Source organism: Phodopus roborovskii, unplaced genomic scaffold (assembly GCF_943737965.1).
Source record: "Phodopus roborovskii unplaced genomic scaffold, PHOROB, whole genome shotgun sequence".
Lineage (NCBI taxonomy): Eukaryota > Metazoa > Chordata > Mammalia > Rodentia > Cricetidae > Phodopus > Phodopus roborovskii.
The window spans coordinates 18332126-18352690 of record NW_026125444.1 but is presented as its reverse complement, the minus strand read 5'-3'; the positions used below and the strand labels follow the sequence as shown (position 1 = coordinate 18352690).

The 20565-nt window shown below is 43.0% G+C and overlaps 1 protein-coding gene across 2 annotated transcripts in view; it reads left to right on the top strand.

The window, feature by feature from the left end:
- Chchd3 (coiled-coil-helix-coiled-coil-helix domain containing 3) overlaps positions 1-20565 on the top strand; it is a 247847-nt gene that overhangs the window by 213948 nt on the left and 13334 nt on the right. The window lies entirely within an intron of this gene.

Sequence of the window (20565 nt, the reverse complement as noted above, 5' to 3'; positions counted from 1 at the left end):
ATTTTTCTCTGGAACCTCCTGAGCCTGGTCCTCACAGTTCATCAAATTACAGTCAGCAACACTTTCTCCCGTGCTCCTACTAGTAAGGCCCATTAAACCATTAAGCATCACTTAAAGCATTTGTCTACCTTTCTAATCCACAATTCCAAGGTCCATATTCCTTCAGACAAAAGCATGGTCAGACCTATCACAACAGTACCCCAGTCTCTGGTGCCAACTTCTGTCTTAGGGTTTCAATTGCCACACCTACTCCAACACCACACCCCCCAATAGTGCCTGTCCCTATGAGCCTATGGCCCTGTGTCATTTAACAACTAAAGTGGTCTTTAAAATTTATTCTAGAGTCGTTTGCTGGGCACTTAGTAATTTTCCCAGAAATGAAAGTGACCCTTGTGGTTAAGCATCTGATTCAGCCCTTAAGAACTGGCTTGACCCTTGTTTGTGCATAGTAAGAATAAAAGATAGGAGTTTCAAAAGAATTTCTGTGCATATGTAAGTATCTGTGCCTGTGTGCATAAGAACATTCTAGATTTAAATGTCTTTGCTAGCCTAATCACAGGTAAGAGCCCTGTTTCTGTGAAGAAAGCCTTGGGAAAAACAACCTGTCTCCCAGGTTTTCCAGCAGCTTTTAAGCATTTTTATTTAGCAGTTTGAGGAATCCTATGTTGAAATGAAATCTTTATAGACATTTCTAATACCTACAGCTGATAATGTGATATTTTATTACTATAGCTTATAAGCTTTTATTCTAAAATAACAATAAAGCCTACTTTCATGAATATGGCATTTAACAAGAGAGGCTAAGGATGGCGGCTATGATCTTTGTTTCAGCTTCAGTCCCCATATTTATGCATTTGTCGGTAGTGTTGTGATGATCCTGATTTCGCTGGTAAGTAATGGCAAATGATCCCAGGTTGTTTTTAACAGCTTGTCTCACAGACATAAGATACTCATCCATCAGTCTGATCTATATGATTAAGAGCAAAATAAGTTTCTGCTTCAAAGCTGGATAATTGACAGTATCTAATAAATCATAATATAGAAGTTGAGACAAACACCCAAAACTTGTTATATTAAGGCACGATCTACAATAACCTTTGATATCCCCTCTGCCCCAGCCTCTCCCTCCACCCTCCTCCTCCGTGTACCTCAGCTCACTCATTATGGTATCCGCCCTGCCCCTTGCCCTCCTCCTGCACACATAGTACAACCCCGCTTTCCCATTCTGCTCCCTGAGAGTTCCTTCCTCCCCACTGAAACGCCACAGCTAATTGCTGTCTGTGTTATCTGTGTCATGGTTGCCCACTGTTGCCCCTGTTATCCTTCTCACTGCGAGCCCCATAAGTCATGCACAGTTCCGGAGCCTTAGGTGCCACAGGTCACAGGCACTCAGTTAATGCCACTGCCCTAATTTACTGAATTGTATTGTGTCTCAACTTTCACTCTCAGGGTTTTCACCCTGGATGAAGTCCTGGAATGTACACTAGAGGGAACCTAACTCAAAAGCTAAGTAAGAATTGGAGCCTTAGCAGTTTCTAGGACCCACTATGGAGGTTGTTCTTCCGGTCACAGCTTCCATACCTTGTTCCCAGGTGGACTGAAAGCATCTAGAGAGCAGGGAAGGTATTGTCTTATTCTCTTCATATTTCTCTACCAGCTATATAGTGCTTGCTGTGCTTGGGCAACACGTTAAAGTGAACTCACTCAGCAAGTAAGGAAGCTGTGGCTGTTGAATTGTGTCAACCTATTGGTTTGATTTTTCTCTCTTGATGGCCTTCTTTGCAGGGCATTAATGCGGGGTTGGGTTTCATTAGACGTTAGTTAATTGTCAGAGTTCATCACCAAGATGTACCTGAGAGGAGCTAGGCTTCCCTGTCATAGTGTCAGTGAGATGTTAGACCATTAGGATAGTAGATTGAGAGGCCAAGTAGAATTTGAACTGAAGGATCTTTCAGTTTAATGACAAGCCTTAATGTAGTAAACAACAACTCTTCAGTTGAAAATTCCTTCAGTTCAAATTTCTCTATAGTGTGAATTTTTGTCAAGGAAAGATTAATGAGACTTGAAATTATCTTGACTTGTGCTGGTTTGAAGGCTGTTTTTTACTTCTGTTGGTGTAGACAGATTTATATTTGAAAACCAAAGTTGTCTCATTAACATTTTCTAGTTGAACCTGGAAACAGTTTTTTTTTTTTTTTTTTTTTTTTTTTTCCCAAAGCCAGGTCATTCTCTACCAAGAACGCCAATTAAATGTTGTATAACAGGTTTTCTTCTTGCAGAAGCCAGCCTTCCTACTTTCCCATCAGGCCTGTACTGTCTGCTAAGTCTGTCTTAAACTTAAATAAGTGTTTTCTTAGTAAAGATTTGTTGGTGCCAAGGAGAAACTCCTGTATATGTAAGGACAAGAAAGCCATTCCTCTTTCTGCCTCAAGTCCCTCTGCGGCCACTCCCTTGCAGATATTAGTAATGGCCTCACTATGGAATAGAGTGATCTTGCTACATCGTGGGCACATTTCTGAAGATGGGTACAGCAAAGGCTCTGTGTTAAATTTTATTGTCAGGAAAATCACACCAGAAACTGTCTGGTGTTGTTTTTTCTTGGATTCATGAAAAGTTTGCTACATAAGAAGACACACCACGGTGCTGCAACAGTATATTGTCACAAATGATAGCAAACTCTAGTGAGACATGTCGCCCTCTCAATCTAGTCTCTTCTCTGGGTGGAGTAAGCGCTCTGAGCGATATGCAAACCGTCCAAAGGTCTGAGTCACTTGCTCACTTTTGCTTGGGGTGGCAGGGCTGCCCAGATGTTTCCTCCTAGCTGTGGCTAGCAGTGTGGTACTAGGCATCATTTAAATGATGGTTGTGACCAGCTTATTATTCCAAGGAGGCAGCCGTTGAGTAATTACACACTGTTTTGCCTCTGAATACATGGTCCTGCTCACGCTCATAAAAACCCCAGAGATAGCATCCCTCTGAAACCCTGCCTCTTGGGTACCAATGGCACTTTGAAGTGGTAGCAGGTATCTCATCTGGAAAGTGGCACCTATATCTTCTTGCTCAGCAAGACTTTGGTCCCCAAGGAGCATAGTCACTTTGCATCTGTTCTCATCTTCAGTGTACTTTGTTAGAGTGCTTTTTATGTGATTAAAAGTTTCCTTCTCTTTGAAGTCTATAGTCTCACACATTCTAGTCATATCGTAATAAGCATAATAGCCACTGTGTTTTCCTTTAAGTGAAGGTAACCACAGAGGAAGACTCTCTATTGATCACATGGACAAAGTCATTATGGGTAATGCCGAAATGTAGAAACCGCTTAGACCCCTGCAAAATGACGCAAATCCTCTCCAGCCCTCACAACACAGATGAGTGCCTTCCGTCCCCAGCTGCCGGCGCCTGCCAGCACGGCTTCAGCACTGGCAGCTGTGGAAGAGCAGTGACAAGCTCACCTGTTCCAAGGAGGCAGCACCTTCCACACAGCTCCAGGGGAGCAGAGGGGCCCTTTGTGGCACTGTCTTCACAGCCACATTTTGGACATAGTTGAATCTACCTCTATTCGATAGCAGGCAGTTTTGGGTGGGTGGGTGGTGTGAGGCTTTCTCTGTCTTAAGTTCTAGTGAGATTTTGCTCTCTCTGGCTTTCTGTTAGCTTCTTTACCTGTGGAGATGGGTGTGTGTGTGTGTGTGTGTGTGTGTGTGTGTGTGTGTGTGTGTAAGGCTGTTCTCCCAAACAGCAGAGTTGAAGGATATGAACAGAAATAGGTGTCTGTCACTCCTGAGAACACAGCACGGCCCTGGCCCAGGCAGGTTATTCTGAGAGCCTCTCAGGGTCCAGTGGGGTTCTGGTGCTGGAGTAGCTGGGAATGATAAGGCAAGCCCCTGCCACAGAGAATGATGGCAGCTGGGGAGAATCACATTTGGCTCACGACGTCAGAAAGATGGTGCCTGGGAAGCTCTAGTCCCTAGTTTGGAGAGAGCCAAATGATGGGGGTTGGATGTGAGATGGTGTCATTAAGAGTTTTCTGGAGAGGCAGAGTCATTAAATCCAAAGCCAAATGAGCGCATGTGTTATTGGATGAAGAAGAGGCTCCTCAGGCAACCCAGTGACTGTCAGGGAACCCTTGTCTAGCACATGCTTTAAAGGTGAAACGCTGATCGTCAGCTTCACATCAGCTTTCAAAACAGGCACAGTTAAGACCAAGGCTTAAACTTTAATGGGACCCTCTCTTTCCTCTAGGAAGTGAAGAAATCCGCCGCTAAGCCCAGACTTTTATGGCTTTGCTTCCCTCACTCACAGCCATGGAGTGGGTCAGAAGGCGGCATTATCTGTTCTCCTTCATACTCTCAGAAACCTTGGGGGTTTCTGTATGACAAAATGCTTTCTGGAAAAGAGCCAGGCCTCCAAAATTGTGACATTACGAAAAGCTCAGCCCTAACTGTAGGACCAGAGGAAACTGCAAAGCTTAGAGTCCAGCCCAAGGCGAATGCAGCAGTACTGAGGGAGTTTGTTCACAGAGGAAAGCAAAGTGTCGTTGGGGCATGATCTTGGGTTGGTCATGGTAGCTGCTGACAGCACTGTGGTGAGAAACGGTCTGAGACTCTGAGGGTCTCTTCCTGAAGTGTCGGGTTGGCTAGTGATGTCTGTCACTGACATAAGCTGTGCATGCTATTACACACCAGGAGCGCACATGCATATCTGTCTACTCTGTAATTAATGGCACCTAAACCAGAACTAGGAAGGAAGAAGGCCCAAAGCATTGATGCTTTTCTTGGGACTCTTCAGCTCTTCCCCCAAGAACTAGGGTGGGGAAATGAAAAGCCTCCAACTCTTTTTATTTTGTTACTTCTTGTACTGATATGGCCTGTTGTCAGAGAACACATTATTTCACAGTAACATTTCCTGTAACCTGAGACCAGTGAAACTGTAACTAGAATTGAAGTAATCATAGTAAAAACAGCTGGGTACAGTAAGAACATCCTACGTGTGCAGCCATAGCTACCACTCATAGTCTGTCAGGCAGCAGCCATAGTTTATAAGTAGGGAAATACGACATCAGTAAAATGACCTATCTCCTTAATATTGCAAACAGGATAGGCATTGTATCTTCAATAATTCTTCAGTCAGTGAATCAAAAAGTGGTGTTTAATGGTATTTGACAGACATTAGTATTATAATTGATTTACCACCATGTTAAAAAGCTTTAATAAGAGCCCTTGTACTTTATTTCATTATGTATAGTAGTGATGGTAATTAATTCGGGAATTATTCAATTTAGATAGCCATACTGGCTTTTCACACCCTAAGCTGGAATTGCAATCCAGAGTAGCACTTGACATGTTCCCCTTTTTAGGCTTTTCAGTGCAAACTCACACTGGGGTTACTGGCCATCATTAGCCATGTCTGACAGTTTACACTGATGCTTTTAGGCAGATGTGTCTGCAATACCGGTTTCATAGTCTGAACTATAGTCACATTATACATCTTTTAGGAAGTTGTATAGGCTTTTCAACAATTCGCTTTTGAACAGAATGAATCCATAAATATCCTGGATTTTATTATATTGGCTCCAAGTTCTAATTGGTCCATCACCAAAGCCACTCCTACAGCCTCTGGAAGGCCTTTAACTTTTATCTAGGTTTTCTTGGCAGCCAACCATAGTACATGGTGTTATGAACAGGCCACAGATGCATGGACATCAATCCTGTCATTATCAGGGCATCTAGTCTTAGTTACTTTCTCGTTGCTGTGGTAAAATGTCCTGACCAAAGCAGCTTCTAAGAGAAGGCATTCATTTCAGCTGACAGTTTCAGAGGGGTGCAGTCCTTTGTGGTGGGTGGGGAGATGTTGCTGTGGTAAAATGCCCTGACCAAAGCAGCTTCTAAGAGAAGGCATTCATTTCAGCTGACAGTTTCAGAGGGGTGCAGTCCTTTGTGGTGGGTGGAGACGTGGCAGCAAGCAGAGAGCACGTGGTGTCAGCACGGGAAGCGCAGTAAACAGGAAGTAGGGCAAGGCAGTAAACTTCCAAAGCCTGTCCCGAGTGGTCCGTTTTCTCCAGTGAGACTACCTCCAAAGCGTCCAGAGCAGCAGCTGGGGACCAAGTGTTCACACCTGTGAGCCTATGCATGGGAGACTATTCACAAACCGGAGCGCTGAGCTCGAGAGCCGCTTCAGCGGGAAGCCATTGTTAGTACCCTCATGTCTTCGGTGGTTACGGCCCCTGGGCAGGGCTGGGGAAGAATCAGCCACACCACACAAACACAGAGAAGTATCAGCCAGCCTTCTTAATTAAAACTGGCACTTCTGGACCTCCTGCTGAAGACTGCCAGTCTGACTCTACAAAATGACATTATGACCCTGAAGCTACAGACACTCACTGAAAGTGGCTGAAAACCAGTTTCTAGCATGCTTGACTACTGACTTAATAGTAATAGAACTTTAACTGTGTGGCATTTATTATTCTCAAAATACCCAACTTATTTTAGACAGGCTTCTGCTAGTATGAAAGCAAATTAAAGCAGTTTACCATCAATTGTGCTGAATTCCCCTCGCTGCCTAGTCACAAGGAGCAGCCGTGCCCCCAGCAGTGGGCAGATCTGTGCCAAGTGTAATTACCTCAAATATAATTCCATTTATTCACAGGGAGGACTGTTGCTCCCCATGAGAACTTAGTTGAGGAAAAGAAAAGCATATAGGTTTATGTTAATTATAAATCTCATGCTGGAGATTTGATGTTAACAAATCTCTCTGTCCAACACATGTACAGTAACCATCTTTTGACAGCACTCAGACTCTGTAGCGCCTTCAAGTTCTGTAGGGGTCACCAGCTCTTGGGTGGGTTGTAGCCTAATACTTTGTTGGGGTTGCCTTTTCAAAGTAGGTGCCTGCTTTTCTTTGGATTTAAGATCATAACTAATAGACTCCCAGAACAGTGAAATGTATTCAATGAAATAATCATGTTTATTAAGAAGTCACTGTGTGCCTGTTCTGACGGTTCCTCGTGGCAGCCTTCAATGGTGGGTAGAGAAGCACCCACCTTCAAGAGGTTAAGCAGTGGGCCAGGCTGCTTCAGTCAGGAACAGATTTTGAATTTTTGTTTTAGATGTTGGGCCCTGTGTTTTTGACATCGTAGTAAATGACTAAAGAATAAAGTAATTACTCTAGAACCTAACCAGATTTGGTCAGGCTGCTACATTGGGAAATTAGGAGGAAGAGCTTGCAAACTATGGAAGCCAAGGAACTCTTCTTAAGAAGGATAGGTAAACTTAATATCCACTAAAAGTCACTGAACTTTTGGTCTCTGACTTTAATTGGAGTCATTCTATTGAATGGTTGTGTGCAAACAAACTCCTGGGGTACAGGCTAAAGAGAGTGGATGGAAGCCGGACAACCATAGTAAGGATAGAATTTTTTCTTAGAGCTGTGACTGTCTGGCTTCGGATTGACTAAAATTCAATAAGATTTAAATTGCTTTTTTTTTAAAGGCATGTTTTAGACGGTTGCCAGCCACATATGACCATGAGTGTGTGTTAGACAGCATAGATTCAGAACATTCACATCATTACCGAAATTTCTCTTTGGTGACACTGCTCCAGAAAAGGGTGTCATGCTGGGGGTGGGAAATGAGCCAGTAGAGGAAGAGGTTGAGAACGCTGGAAGAGAGCAGTCTCCTAGAATCCCAGTAGGATTGAGAGGTCAGGTGAGGATTTGATCCACCGGCAGGAATGGTGTTTTCTCTGAGAGAGTCTCACCAGAGAAGCCGGGCTCAGATGCTAACTGGGATGGAAAGGGGAGGGTGTTGCCCTTTGGCTTCTCTTATTTTATCTGTGAAATGAGAGACCCAGTCATTTGACAGCAGCAGAATAGGAAGGCCAGTAGTGAGTAGGCTGGCTTGAACATGAGCATTGTCATGGTGGGAGAAAAGGAATATGCAGTAGGGTGGATAGTGGACAGCTGTTTGTGTCAGCTCAAGACTACATGGATGACTCCAGTTCCCCTCATTTGGAAAGCTGTATGAAGGGCATTTGTGGATTGGAGCTATGTGTGACAGCATTGATTAACCTATTGAATGGGAACCCTGAGGAGATGTAAGAGTAACGGAGCTGAACGTGGTGAATCCAGTCCAGACATGGGTTGAGGGATGCATCTTTTTCCCTGCTTATGGGGGAGACACTGAAATTTGCCTCTGAAGTAGCCCAAAAACCAGGCTGATCATAACACTTGGAGAACTTGTGTTCTGTACTTCATAGTTAGCCTTGTTCATTTCAAGATTCAGCAGCAGCGTAAAAATGTTAAGCCAATTTGCTTAATCTTGCCTGCCCTCTAAAATGCTTAAATCCATTTATGCAACACAAGGGGATGAGATTATATGATGCACTAAAATGTAATGCCTTCTTATGACATCAATCCTGAATCCTACGGTTAATCAGAACCCAAAAAGGAAGTATATTAGTTTTTTTGTTTTGTTTCATTTTTGTTTTTTACTACAGAATTATTATGTGGCTGTTTATAGGGGTCATGTGACTCTGGTTATACATATCCAAGCTTCACTTCAGTTAGCTACAAAATGCTCTGAAGGTATATTTCCCTCTAATTTTTGTATTTGATTTATGGACCAGTTTGGGAAATACTAGCAACTACTTGACTTCAGAGCGTACTGCCAAAAATTAGTAGTGTTATCATGTGTGATTAATTGCAATTAATGCTAGAGATGAAATATTGTTAATTGCCGTTTTGCATTCTTAGTCTCCCTCCAGATTCCTTACACATCCATTTTTCAAAGAGAAAGTGACTGTCTTGTCATTCCCTGGGACTTTGGGGGAGTAAAAGGTTAATATTTTCAAATGCTCAGCTTCCCAGATTCAAGGTACTCGGTACAGAATTATGTTACTTGAGCACTTTAAAAATAAACAAAAAAAAAAACAAAAACAAAAAAACCTCAATGTCCAGCCTTTTGAAATGAATTTAGTTTCCTATGGAAATTTATCACTGATCCAGATAGTGCCCTTATCCATAAGTGAAAACTAAAATCAATTCAAAGAAGGATTTTATAATTTTATAACATGGCTTGGGAAATGGACATGAGGAATATGGTAGTTGCGCTCCTTGGCTGTTATACTGCTTCCTATTGGGTTGCATCTGAAAACAACCTTGCAAATGTCACCATCTGTGCTTTCACTATGAGGCTGGAATAGGTAAATAGGGGTTTAGTGGAAGCTTGTATGAGTGTTTGGGTTCTCTCTCTCCCAGCACAAGTAATGTCCTCTCTCCCTCCCTCGCCCTCCCTGCACAAGTAGTAGCTTATGAAAAGGCAAGGGGTATGACAGCTACATTGGAAATAAAATAAGTGTTAGGGCATGGAGGAAAGGGAGAATCCTGGTTGATTCCTAGGCAAGGTTGGCCTTTTTTGAGCTGTTCAGTGAGAATTCATGTTAATGAGCATGAACGAGGCAGTTGAGGGCAGAGAGATTGGAGACTGCCACAATAATGTGATACACAATAGGCTAGTATGGGGTGGGGGAAACTGAGGAAGGGATAGAAGTCAAAAGCATGTCAGAGGAAGAACTGATAACAACAACAGCAAAAGTATCAAACTTTCATGCCAAATAATGTGATAATAGAATTGTTATTGATAAAAACAGGAAGAGGGGAGAGGAGGGAGGAAGGGAAGGTGGGTGTGGCCCAGTGATGGAGCAGCTGCTTAGCTCCCAGGTTTAGTTAGGAACATCGGTAAAGGGCTTTTGTATAGACAACTAGAAACAATCACTTAAGCACATCTAGCTTGATGCTTAGTGTAGAAAATGTACCAGTAGAGGGAATCAGAAAGCACTGTCAGCTCTTGCCTGGGCTTCAGAAGTTAGGATTGCTCTCCGACTGACAGAACTGAGGTCCATTATAAGCTGAGCTCTGGGAGCTGCTGACCTGGGAAGAGGGTTAGTAGTTCAACTGTGCACACAAAGAACAAGGAAAGAAGACTTCACCAGAAATGGTGGATGGAGTGAGCCAGAGATCACAGCTTTGGGAATTACAATTAAGAGAGGAAAGGGGATGATAAAGCAGAGAAGACCAACTAGGACGAATTTCACAGGTAGAGGAAGCCACCAGGCTTTCCTAAAGTTGTTGATAAACTGTTACTAGTGCCTTGCCCAAGACTTGGCTAACTGAGTTGTTTGTATTTTTTTTTTTTTTTATAAAGTTGCCGAGATACTAAATCTGAAGGATCTGTACCAAATTTGTGCTGAAGGTTGATGGTTTTGTCTTTATGTGACATGGGACATGTGAAGTTTCATACCTGGTGTCTCAGGGTTAACTCAATACAATGAAGTCCCTAAGCAAGTCTCATGGTTGGGAATTTCTGTGCCTAGGCATCCAAGGAAGGAAAGCAAGCTTTCTTACACCAGCTTCCCGGGTCATACAGAATGTCTCTTAGTAATAGACCATTGCATTTTAGATGAATTATTTCCTGAAAAGCAATCCATGCTCATGATGGAAATTTTAGCAAAAGTAAATCTCCTTACTGACTCTAGCCACCTATCTATTTTCTTCCTTGGAAACAGCTGCTATTTCCAATTGCTTTTTTTTCTTTTTTTTAAAGATGTATTTCCTGCATATATCAGCATATAGATATTATATGATTTCAAATTGAACTTGTGCACATCAGGAGCATATGCAGAATAAATAATCATGGTTGACCAACATCCGTAAACTTCTATTTTTCTAATGTATTTTGTGCCAGGGTTTCTCCATTTCCCATTAACCGTTACCCAAGTATTAATTCTTACAGTGGCTAAGAGTGGGACAGGGACTGGAAATACTGGGGATTCCATTCCATATAAAAGCAGAGCAACAGCTGTGAGTCAGTGTGGAAAGGCCCCTGCTCTGGATGTGTTTGCTTTGTGTATGAAGATAGCTAATGGGAGACATGGGGCCGTTTGGCACACCGCTTGCTGGTGTTGAACAACTGTGATGGTCTCCTCTGTTCCTTCATAGGGAGCACAGCCTAGCAGGACAGCTGGGCCCTCCTCGGGCTTGGATTCTGTCTCTGCTGCTGTGCACCCAGCTTCTGTCCTGGAATCATCCTCTTTTTTGTGGTTTACTCTCAAGATTCAGGCTGCTACCAGGTGGATGACCTATTTAACCTCTGGAGTTTGCCTCTCAGAAATCTATTCCTGCCGCTTGTCTCCAGTCTCACTAGCCATGATTTCAATAATCCTACCAGCAGCAGCAGCCCGTGGACTATGTGCTTGAGGCAAGTACTCCTCAACCACACACTGTCTGAACAGACCATGCCCTCTCCCACATACATACTTTCTGGTTGTTTTGAGAAAAATAGTTTGTATAATCCACGCTAGCATCAAGCTCCTGAACCTTCTGCTTCCTAAATAGTGAGAATATAGTGCAGATCTGTGCCGCCAAGTCCAGCCTTGTCTTTAAAAGGCCTGGTAACTCAACCTCTCCGTATAATGTACACTGGCCAGCTTCGGAGCTCACCTTTACTGCTCACTCTGCAAAGGAAAACCTTCTTCTGCTTGTAAAATGGGTCCTTTTTCTGTTTTAGCCTTTTAATATCTATGTACATTTCCATGAGTTTTTAAGAAAGAAATCCATTAGTCATGTCCAACTCTTATATCTGACCAGAATGCTCCCCTACCTCACCTGACCTCACAAGGCCTCCTTGTTCTTTCAAACCCTGCTGGGTACCTGCCATTTTATCTGAGGCTCTGCGGTCATCTCCAGTCAGGCATAATTTCCCCCTTTCAGTTTGGCCATTGCAGGATGGACCACATGGGAACTACTCCGCTGGGGAGTGGGAGCGAGGGCTGGCTGGCAACCCCTCCCTCATCCTCCAAGTGCCTGGTGTTTGGAAGACTGAGCCAGCCTAATCCTCAACCTCTATTGCCCTGGAAGACTGAGCCAGCCTAAGCCGCAGCCTCTATTGCCCTACCCCTCTCCAGTTCCCTGCCATCTGGCTTTTGTCCTGTGTACTGCAGTACAGTTCTCTCCAGATCGCCAGGGACCACACCCCTGACCTTTATCCCTTTCGTTGTTTTCAACTGCCTTTCCATCATGGAACGCCATCCAAGCCCTGTGATGCTGCACTGTGCCATGGCCTCTCCACGGTCAGTTTTCCAAATGCTCATCTTCCTTCTCTGGCCCTTTCCCAGCACAGCCATTGCACAAAGCTCAGCAGTCCTCTGTTCCATGTCTTCACTCCCTTTGTGTTGCTGTGAATTTCTACTCTCTGGGTAGGGCACTGCCCTCCAGCTGAGCACTGGTTGCACACTTAGATCATGAGGGTTAGAAGCTATTTCCATGTAGACTTCCTGACAGTGTTTAAACACACTTCTTCTAGACCTTGGCGGTGTGTGAATTTCCCAGTCTGTCCACTCTTCTCTACCTCTACATCCTGTCTAGTAATCATGTCCTTACTCACCAGTGCCCAGCCATTCCTCCTAATAGCTGGTCCATCTTTATGTCTACATACTACTCAATGGGCCAGCTGGTAGACCTCCATGTGTATCCACATCTGTCCCAGTCATTTATATTGGAACAACCGTTTCATTGTTTTGAAAGACCAGTAGCAGCTGGGCAGTATTGGTGCCTGCCTTTAATTTCAGCGCTTGGGAGGCAGGGAGGCCAGCCTGGTCTACAAAGCTACACAGAGAAACCCTGTCTGGAAAAACCAGAAGAAAGAAAGAGAGGAGGGAGGGAGGGAGGGAGGGAGGGAGGGAGGGAGGGAGGGAGGGAGGGAGGGAGGGAGGGAGGGAGGGAGGGAGGGAGGAAAGGCAGAAAGGCCAGTAGTTTCCTCTCTCCTGTTGAATAAAGCCTGAGCTGTATTATCATAAGGCTCCCCATACCCTAGCCCCTTTGTATCAGCACTACCTCTTCATCCCCATCCTATGACACTCTGAAAGCTCTGAACATTCAAGAGTCTCCTGAGCCTATACCTGGGCTCACACAGGCCCTGGCAAATTGGCCTCTACCTCTTACAGTTCACCGTTCAATTAGGGGCCTTCTAAATCCTGTCTCCTATCTTCTAAGAGACTAGAGGTGGACATTGCCTCGGAACAGTTGTGGCACTTACCACCTGCAGTGTTTCCTTAACATTTAGGTTGCCTTGTATTTCATGTGACCTTGGCAATATGTGAGCTTACAGGAATGAACTTAACATCCTCATTGCCCACTGCATTGTGTCTACAGCTGCCGTACCGATGTGGCATTCTGCCTGCCTGACAGCCCGGTATCATGGGTGGTCTCTATTCCAGTGGCAGTACCTTAGCATCCTCTCGTTTGAACAGTCCAAACAGATGGAAGGAAGACAGAAGGCTTGACTCTGCCCTCTTCCCAACTACTGCTCTCTCCACTCTACATTGTCAACACTCTGGCACTTAAGGGGCAAATCAGTCTGAGTAAATTTTTTTTTCCTTCACTTGTCACTAAAATCCATTTGCAGTTCTTCCAGCAAAGGGAGCCCCCATACATCCCTTCCACTGTATTTGGATCTTGCTTCTAAAATGTAGTGAAAGAAAGTACCATGTAAGTGATGCAACACGCTCACTCATTATAGATTTAAATGTTGGCCTTAACTGAATTTTTTTTTTTTAAGGATATGTCACAGTCTTCATTGAGATATGTGACAGTTCAGTTTTTAAATTTTTTAACTTAAGCTGTTAATGTCTTGATATTAAAAGTACTTACTTTAATTTGGTCATAGCAGGGAAAAGGTAGAGACCCAAACCCAAGGGGACCTATTTTCAAGCACAGGTAACTTAACTTTCCCTGGATATCCCCACCCCATCTTCCCTCAGCAAAGCAGAATTAAAACTTCATCCCAAAGAGTAATGCTTTGTTTGGTTTTTTTTTTTTTTTAATTAGAAGCTTATCATCGTGTGCATAACTGAGACCAGGGTGCCGATTCCATACTGTCCAACAAGGAGATTCATTACTGTAGTATTATGCTAGGCAAATTCCAGTGATTAGGATTTAGTAAGACATATGAAGTAGGTTTGGAAAAGTAATCTCGGGACGTTGTGCTTGGTATTTTTCTTGGAAGGTTGTCAGCCCATTGCAAGCATCCCATGTTAGATAAACATGACAGAGGTCTCAGGGAGATGTCTCAATCAGTAAAGTGTTTGTCATTCAAGCAGGAAGACCTGGGTTTAGTTCTCCATCACTCAATTGACAAAATCCTGGATGGCACTACAGTGTTTATGGGTAATTCTGGTACCAAGGAGGGAGAGACAGGTGGATCTTTGGAGCAATCTGGACAACTAGTCTAGCCAAAATGGTCAGCTCCGAGTTCAGTGAAAAATCATGTCAAGAAGAAAGAAAGAAAGAAGGAAAGAAGGAAAGACCGAACAGAATAGAGTGGAACATGATCAGGAAGACATGCACTGCTGGCCTCCATAGGCACTCTTATATACACACAAGTATACAGCATGCAAACACATAGCCAATGGGGGGAAAAAAAGGAAAACCTGTTAGATTTCCAGAACTACAGCCCTTTGAAACCTGTTGTAACATTTTTCCAGCTCTTTCTCTTTTGACCTGGAGGACATGAAGGATGAAGGGAGGGAGCGGTGCCCTTGAAGGCCTTGAGATTGAAATGTCTCTGAAAATGCTTGCCCAGTGTGCACTAGTGCCCACTCTGTAACGTGATCGCATGCTTCCTGTGCCTTTCCTATTGGCTTGAGTGATGTGTTCAGCCAGCCCTTCTCTGTTTTCATCTAAATGACCAGTATGACTTACTCTTCTAATTTTAGTAAATTATTCTGTGCCCCAAGGTTCTTCTACCATCCCCAACTCATCCAAGTTCCTCCTCTCTTTCTGCCTCCAAATCTGGGCATTGATCAAAGATTGTATTATCTAGTTTTCGCCTTCATGGTAAGTGATGTCAGTATAGCTCAGTGGGAAGTTTCCAAAAGGAACTTCTGGTAGGGAAAAAACATGAAGGCGAAGAGCCTTACCAATTAAAAGTTACCGCCAGTCTCCCCAAAACTTGGCTTCTGCTCTGTGTATACTGTCTAGTTGACTTAGAACTCCTAAGTTCTTACTACACACAGCTGCTCCTACCTCTGCAGATAGAGCCTGTATTAACACATACCATAACCACATAGTCAGAACTTTTTTTTTTTTCCTGAGAGGAAGCAGAAGAGTTTAGAAGGCTTACTACTGTCATATGATTATAGATGTATTTACAACCCAAGTTCAAAATCGTTATAGTCTAGGTACACTGGATAAATTCCCTTTGGTCTTGAAAAGTAGCCAGTACATAGTTCCTGTTTGCCAGTGATAGGTTTCCCAGCTGGAATACTGTTTGGCCATATTCCAAACCAGGTCCCTGTCAGTGCCTGGCACTGTGTTTATATCCTTATTGTTGGGTCACATTTTAAGCCTCGTGTTCACCTCTGTTCCCCTTTTAGACTTTTGGCAAGCTCACCTCTCATTTATCAACTGTTACCATGGATGACATGTAATTAATTCTTAATAATGATTGCTGGTTTAATCATATTTCTTATAAGAGTTGCTGAGTGGGTGAAATAATTCATGAACTAACCAAATCCTCATATGTTCTGTCCTTGGACCAATATTGTGAGCATTCTAAAGTAGTCGCGTTGGGAAATGGAAATAACTCACCAAGCCATGGGTTAAAAATGACTTTGAACTTGTGTCGGCTTCTGTTCTGTGTATTATACAGATACACATATTTAGGAAGAGCCAGGGCTAATGTGTCGTGTATGCTTATGTTATCATGTTCCCAGTTGTCTAATTAAGAGTTGCTTTACAGAGTGTGGGGTAAGAGGCAATGCTGTACTTGTCTTTAATATCATAGTGCAGTAAACAAGGCTGCCCTGTTACTGAGCTATTCAAATGAGAACACTGGGATGAGTAAGGTTACTTGTCTCCTTGACTGTCCTCTGTAGATTTAACTTGTGTCCTGGAACATCTCTTCATTGAATATATCTAAAAGGACAATGGGATCATGTCCCCAGATAGTGTGTATCTTATAGCCCTGTCTACAGTTCTGATTTCTTTTTCTCCTATGTGCAAGGCAAGAGGTCCCATTGTTGCTCACCATTGTTGCTCAAGCACTGTTAAGTCATTCATGACCTGTTATTGCTGCACTGTCTTCTCATGTTTACTAAACACTAACAATATTCCCATCCTTTTTAAAGGAAAAACAGAGAGAAAGATGGCTCTACATGAAGTCTCCCAACCCAGACAGTGGTAGTATATAGCTATTCAGTGATGAGAACTTAAGAAACCGTTGTGTCCTGAGCAAGATATGATCTGGAAGTCGGTTTCCAGTTCTTCCAGGTTGAGTTAAAACATTGACATCAATTCTGTGTCCCCCCCAACAATACCTAACTAACATCGCCTTACTCCAGATTCCTTAAAGAATTCATTTCCCTCCCATTTAGAAATAATGAACTATGGACGTAGCCCAGATACGAGTCAAGAGAACCATGACATAGAAGTGAAATTAACCAAGTTGTTTCTTTGCCTCACACCAGATGCCTGACTTCACAGGCTCTTTTCACCGAACGAGTAACACATTGTTTCTTGTTGTTGTCCAAAAGATTATTTACAAAACCAAACAGTAGGGATCATCATTCTTCCGAGGTGCATATGGCCCCGTAAGTCTGTATGGAGTAAGGTTCTTCCTGCCAGACTGGACCCATCGCAGTGCCAGCCCCAAATAACACACAGAGACTCTGTATTAAATATAATGCTGTTGGCCAGTTACTCGTTTCTGGGATTAAAGGCGCTTGCCACCACATCCAGCTCCTCGCTGTCTTTTTAAAACCATTTTATTCTTTTTGTCTCCCATACCTATGTATATTTTAAAACACACTGTAAAACTTTAGTGCTTTTTCTTAATGTGAATCTGTCTTTACTGTAAATCTTTATCTTTTTCTGGCCATGGGTCTTTTATCTGCTAAACAACATTGCTACAATGAAAGTCATAGCTGTGTTAGTCTTGGTCTATCCAAGATGGCGGCAGGCAATTTGACTGCCAGCACTGACAGCTGTGCTTACCACCTTGGTCTATGCTGCACCCAGCAGCATGTTGCCGGCTTGGAGATGTGGTCATTGCCATTGCCAGCTCTTGTACACGCCAATGAATTGTTAGCAGAGTTTCTTAAAAGCCCTGCAGTTTTTTGCTGCTTGTGCTGAGTCAGGAAACCTCCCCTAAAGGAGCCATGCAAATCTTTGCTTGTGTCTCACAAAACAGAATCCAACCCAGAAAAATGCTGTTACCAAGAAGCCTTGCTTTTGTCTGTTTTTGGTTTCTAAAACCCTTTTTTAAGGTTATGTTAAGTTTTAAGTGGAAGTTCTTATTGGCCACATTGTGGTGCCGTATTTAAGGAGTAAGGTTTTTCCCTACTGACTGGTCCCGTCGCCATGCCAGCCCCAATTAACACACAGAGACTCTGTATTTGATATAATGCCAGTTACTAGTTTCTTATCGGCTAGCTCTGTCTTAAGTATTAACCCATTTCTATTAATCTAAGTATCTCCACGTGGTCTCATCTTACCGGAGAGCTGGTGTTCTGCTCTCTCCAGTCTCCCCATGCTGACTCCTCCTTACTACTTCCTCCTTGTCTCCTAGTCCCGCCTATCTTGCTTCCTATTGGCCAACAGTGCTTTATTCATTAACCAGTATGAGAAACATACATACATATATACAGAATAACATCTCCCATCATAAGTCCAGTTATTAGGGGTGGAGGTGGCACTCTCTAGTTCTTCGCTGGTGTTGGATGAACCCAGGGCTTGGGATTCCTTGTAAGTTTAGTGGTGCTCGCAAAATGCTAAGAGTACTAACTGGAGTTAACTTTCCTCCTGAAAAGCAGCTGGACTACGGAGTCCAGTGTCAGAGGGCATTGTTCTCCAGTAGCTGGTGTGTGGGCACATGCTATTGAACTTGACTCCTTCTTTGTCCTTCCTGGCCCTGTCAACTCCAAGTACCCCCAGTGTTATTTAATAAGAAAGGAGAAATGCACTGCAGAATTGGATATGTTTTCACGCATCCAACTTTCTCATCATTTAGTACTTAGACACTTATGTGGGGTAGGACCACATTGCTCCTTACAGCACAGCACCTTCAGGACTATAAATATAGAAAGATTGGTGTTGCTTTATTTTCCTTTCTTACTGGTCACTTTCTCTTGTGTATCCAGATCCTGAGTTTGGTTCTAACATCTTCTTTTCAAAGTCAGCAAATTAGAATTTAAATATTAAATTTTAAAGCCCTAGATTTACAGAATAGAACTCTATGTAAGTCAGCTTTCAACCCTTTGGATTCCTAGGAGGCTGGCTCCAGATCCCAACACATACCAATATCTTCAGATAGCCAGGCTTCTTAATTTAACATGCCTTCATATTTGCATGTAATATGCATATCCTTCCTGAAACTTCTAGTCACTCCTGGGTTGGTATAATATCTGGCACAATATCAGTGATACCATGTGAGTACTTGTTAGCCAGAAATACTCTCTTCAGTGCAGGTGTTTTGTTCTGTTTTTGAGTCAGAGTCTCCATGGCCTGGCTGACCTCCCTCCTCCTCTGCCTCCCAAGTGCTGAAATTGCAGATGTGTGCCAGCACTTTGGCTTAGCTAAGTGCATTGCACACACCCCCCCCCCCTTAAGAAAAATTGTTTCTCTCTGGCATTGGTTAAGTCCCCAGATGTGGAATACGGACTTTCCTGTATGCATCTAGCCGTGGGTGTTTCTCCTAGGATGCCCAGGCTAACTGTATCGGTCTCGTGGTGTGCACTCATTATGTGTTGTGGTCTGCCTGTCAGCCTGACTGGTCTGTTAAACAAGTCAGTGGTCTCAACCTGTGACTCTCAACCTCTTTGGCAAACATGTCAAAAAATATTTACATTATGATTCATATCATTAGTAAAATTAGTTATAAATTTGTTGTGGGGCATCCCCACAATCTGAGGAATTGTAATAAAGGGTCCCAGCACCAGGAAGGTTGAGAACCACTGCACTAAGTGCTGAGTCAGCTGTAGTTCAGGTCCATAGCACTTGATCTTGTGCGGCAGAGGCTCTTGGCTATTTTTGTGTCGTAATGATAGACCGCAGCATGGTAGCTAACATTACATTAGTAGTCGTTGTTGTGGGAAGCAGCTTGAGTTGTTAGTTTTCAAGACATTGCATCTCAAAATGTATATGAAAACAAAAGAAAAACAAAGGAGGCACCATATAATTATGGAAATTTGAGTAAACCTCAGAAGACATCATTAATGAAATGATTAGCAGTTATTTAAAAATGCCAGATATGCTTGAAATTAAGTTTGGTTTTCAGATCTTGCATTATTAGGAAGAGGCTGTTGACACTATTGTGATGATTAATATTAGGATACTGTTAGGTATAGAATAATGAAAATGTAAAAAGCAATGACTGTATTTTAAGTCCTTTTCATTGAGTTTTACGGTGACTTTATTATGAATGGTAAAAGATAGTAACATATTGTTTAAGCATAGGCAGTGGACATAGACTTAGTGTTGCATTTTGGAAGAAAAGCAGCACTATTGACCACTGGGATAACATCTAAAGAGCAGTTGGTATAATTTAATGATAGCTTTGGGCTGTGCCTTAAGAATGGGAGGTTTTTCTTCATGGCCATGTTATACAAAACATCTGACCTCATGAAAGAAGCATTGTTGGGTCCTGTTTTTTTTTTTTTTTTTTTTTTTTTTTTTAAGCTGTGTTCCCTTTAGCATCAGGTAGCTAGCTCATTAATTCATTTTCTCTCCCTCTCCTGTGTGTGTCCCCAGTAGTTTTTCATCTTAGTGCCGTAGACCTCTCACAGGGTTAGCATACAGGGAAACGATTCTCTTTGTGTCTGCGACTCACAATGAATGACTTCTGTGTCCCCAGAGCTTTGAGAGTTCTCACTGCTGACTGTCACCACATGCCTTCTTCTTCTGGGCTCCCTCCATAGATTTCCTTCTCTGAAGTTACTGTATTATATGTGCCATTTATATTAGAACTAAAAAAATGGGTAAGTAGTTTCTTCACAATGTAAAGCTCTGGCTCGCATCAAAGAAGACTGTAAAATGTGAATGTTTGAGTCATCTGTGAGGCCCCGACAGCCAGAGAGCTGGTAGCCAAGCGTCACTGTGTTGGGAGCTTCTGTGTCTTGCTTGGTCTCACCCAGCATGTTTCTCCTCCCTTTGACCAATTAATTCACCCTTCTCGAAAGTCTCGTAAAGAAATAACCAGACATGGTAGTGATAATTTTATGCTCATCACCAGGTGGTTGAAAGCCTTGGGAAATTAGAAACAGCCTGACTCTCTTTCTGGTCTTTTATTCCAAGGGATCAATCATGGGCTTATTGTGAGTGTAATAAGAAAAGCCTCTGAGTATATTTTCCTAGATGGTTTTTAATATTGCTGTTAAGCATTAGGTAAAAAGGGAAGTCTTGCTGGCTTCCAATGCCACAGGACGAAGAATGCTCTCCTGGGGTTTTGTTCTTGGGTCTCGTGTTTGGAACTCCAGCCCTCCCCTTGTGTCCATTCTCCAGTCCCTCAACCATGCACTAAGGATG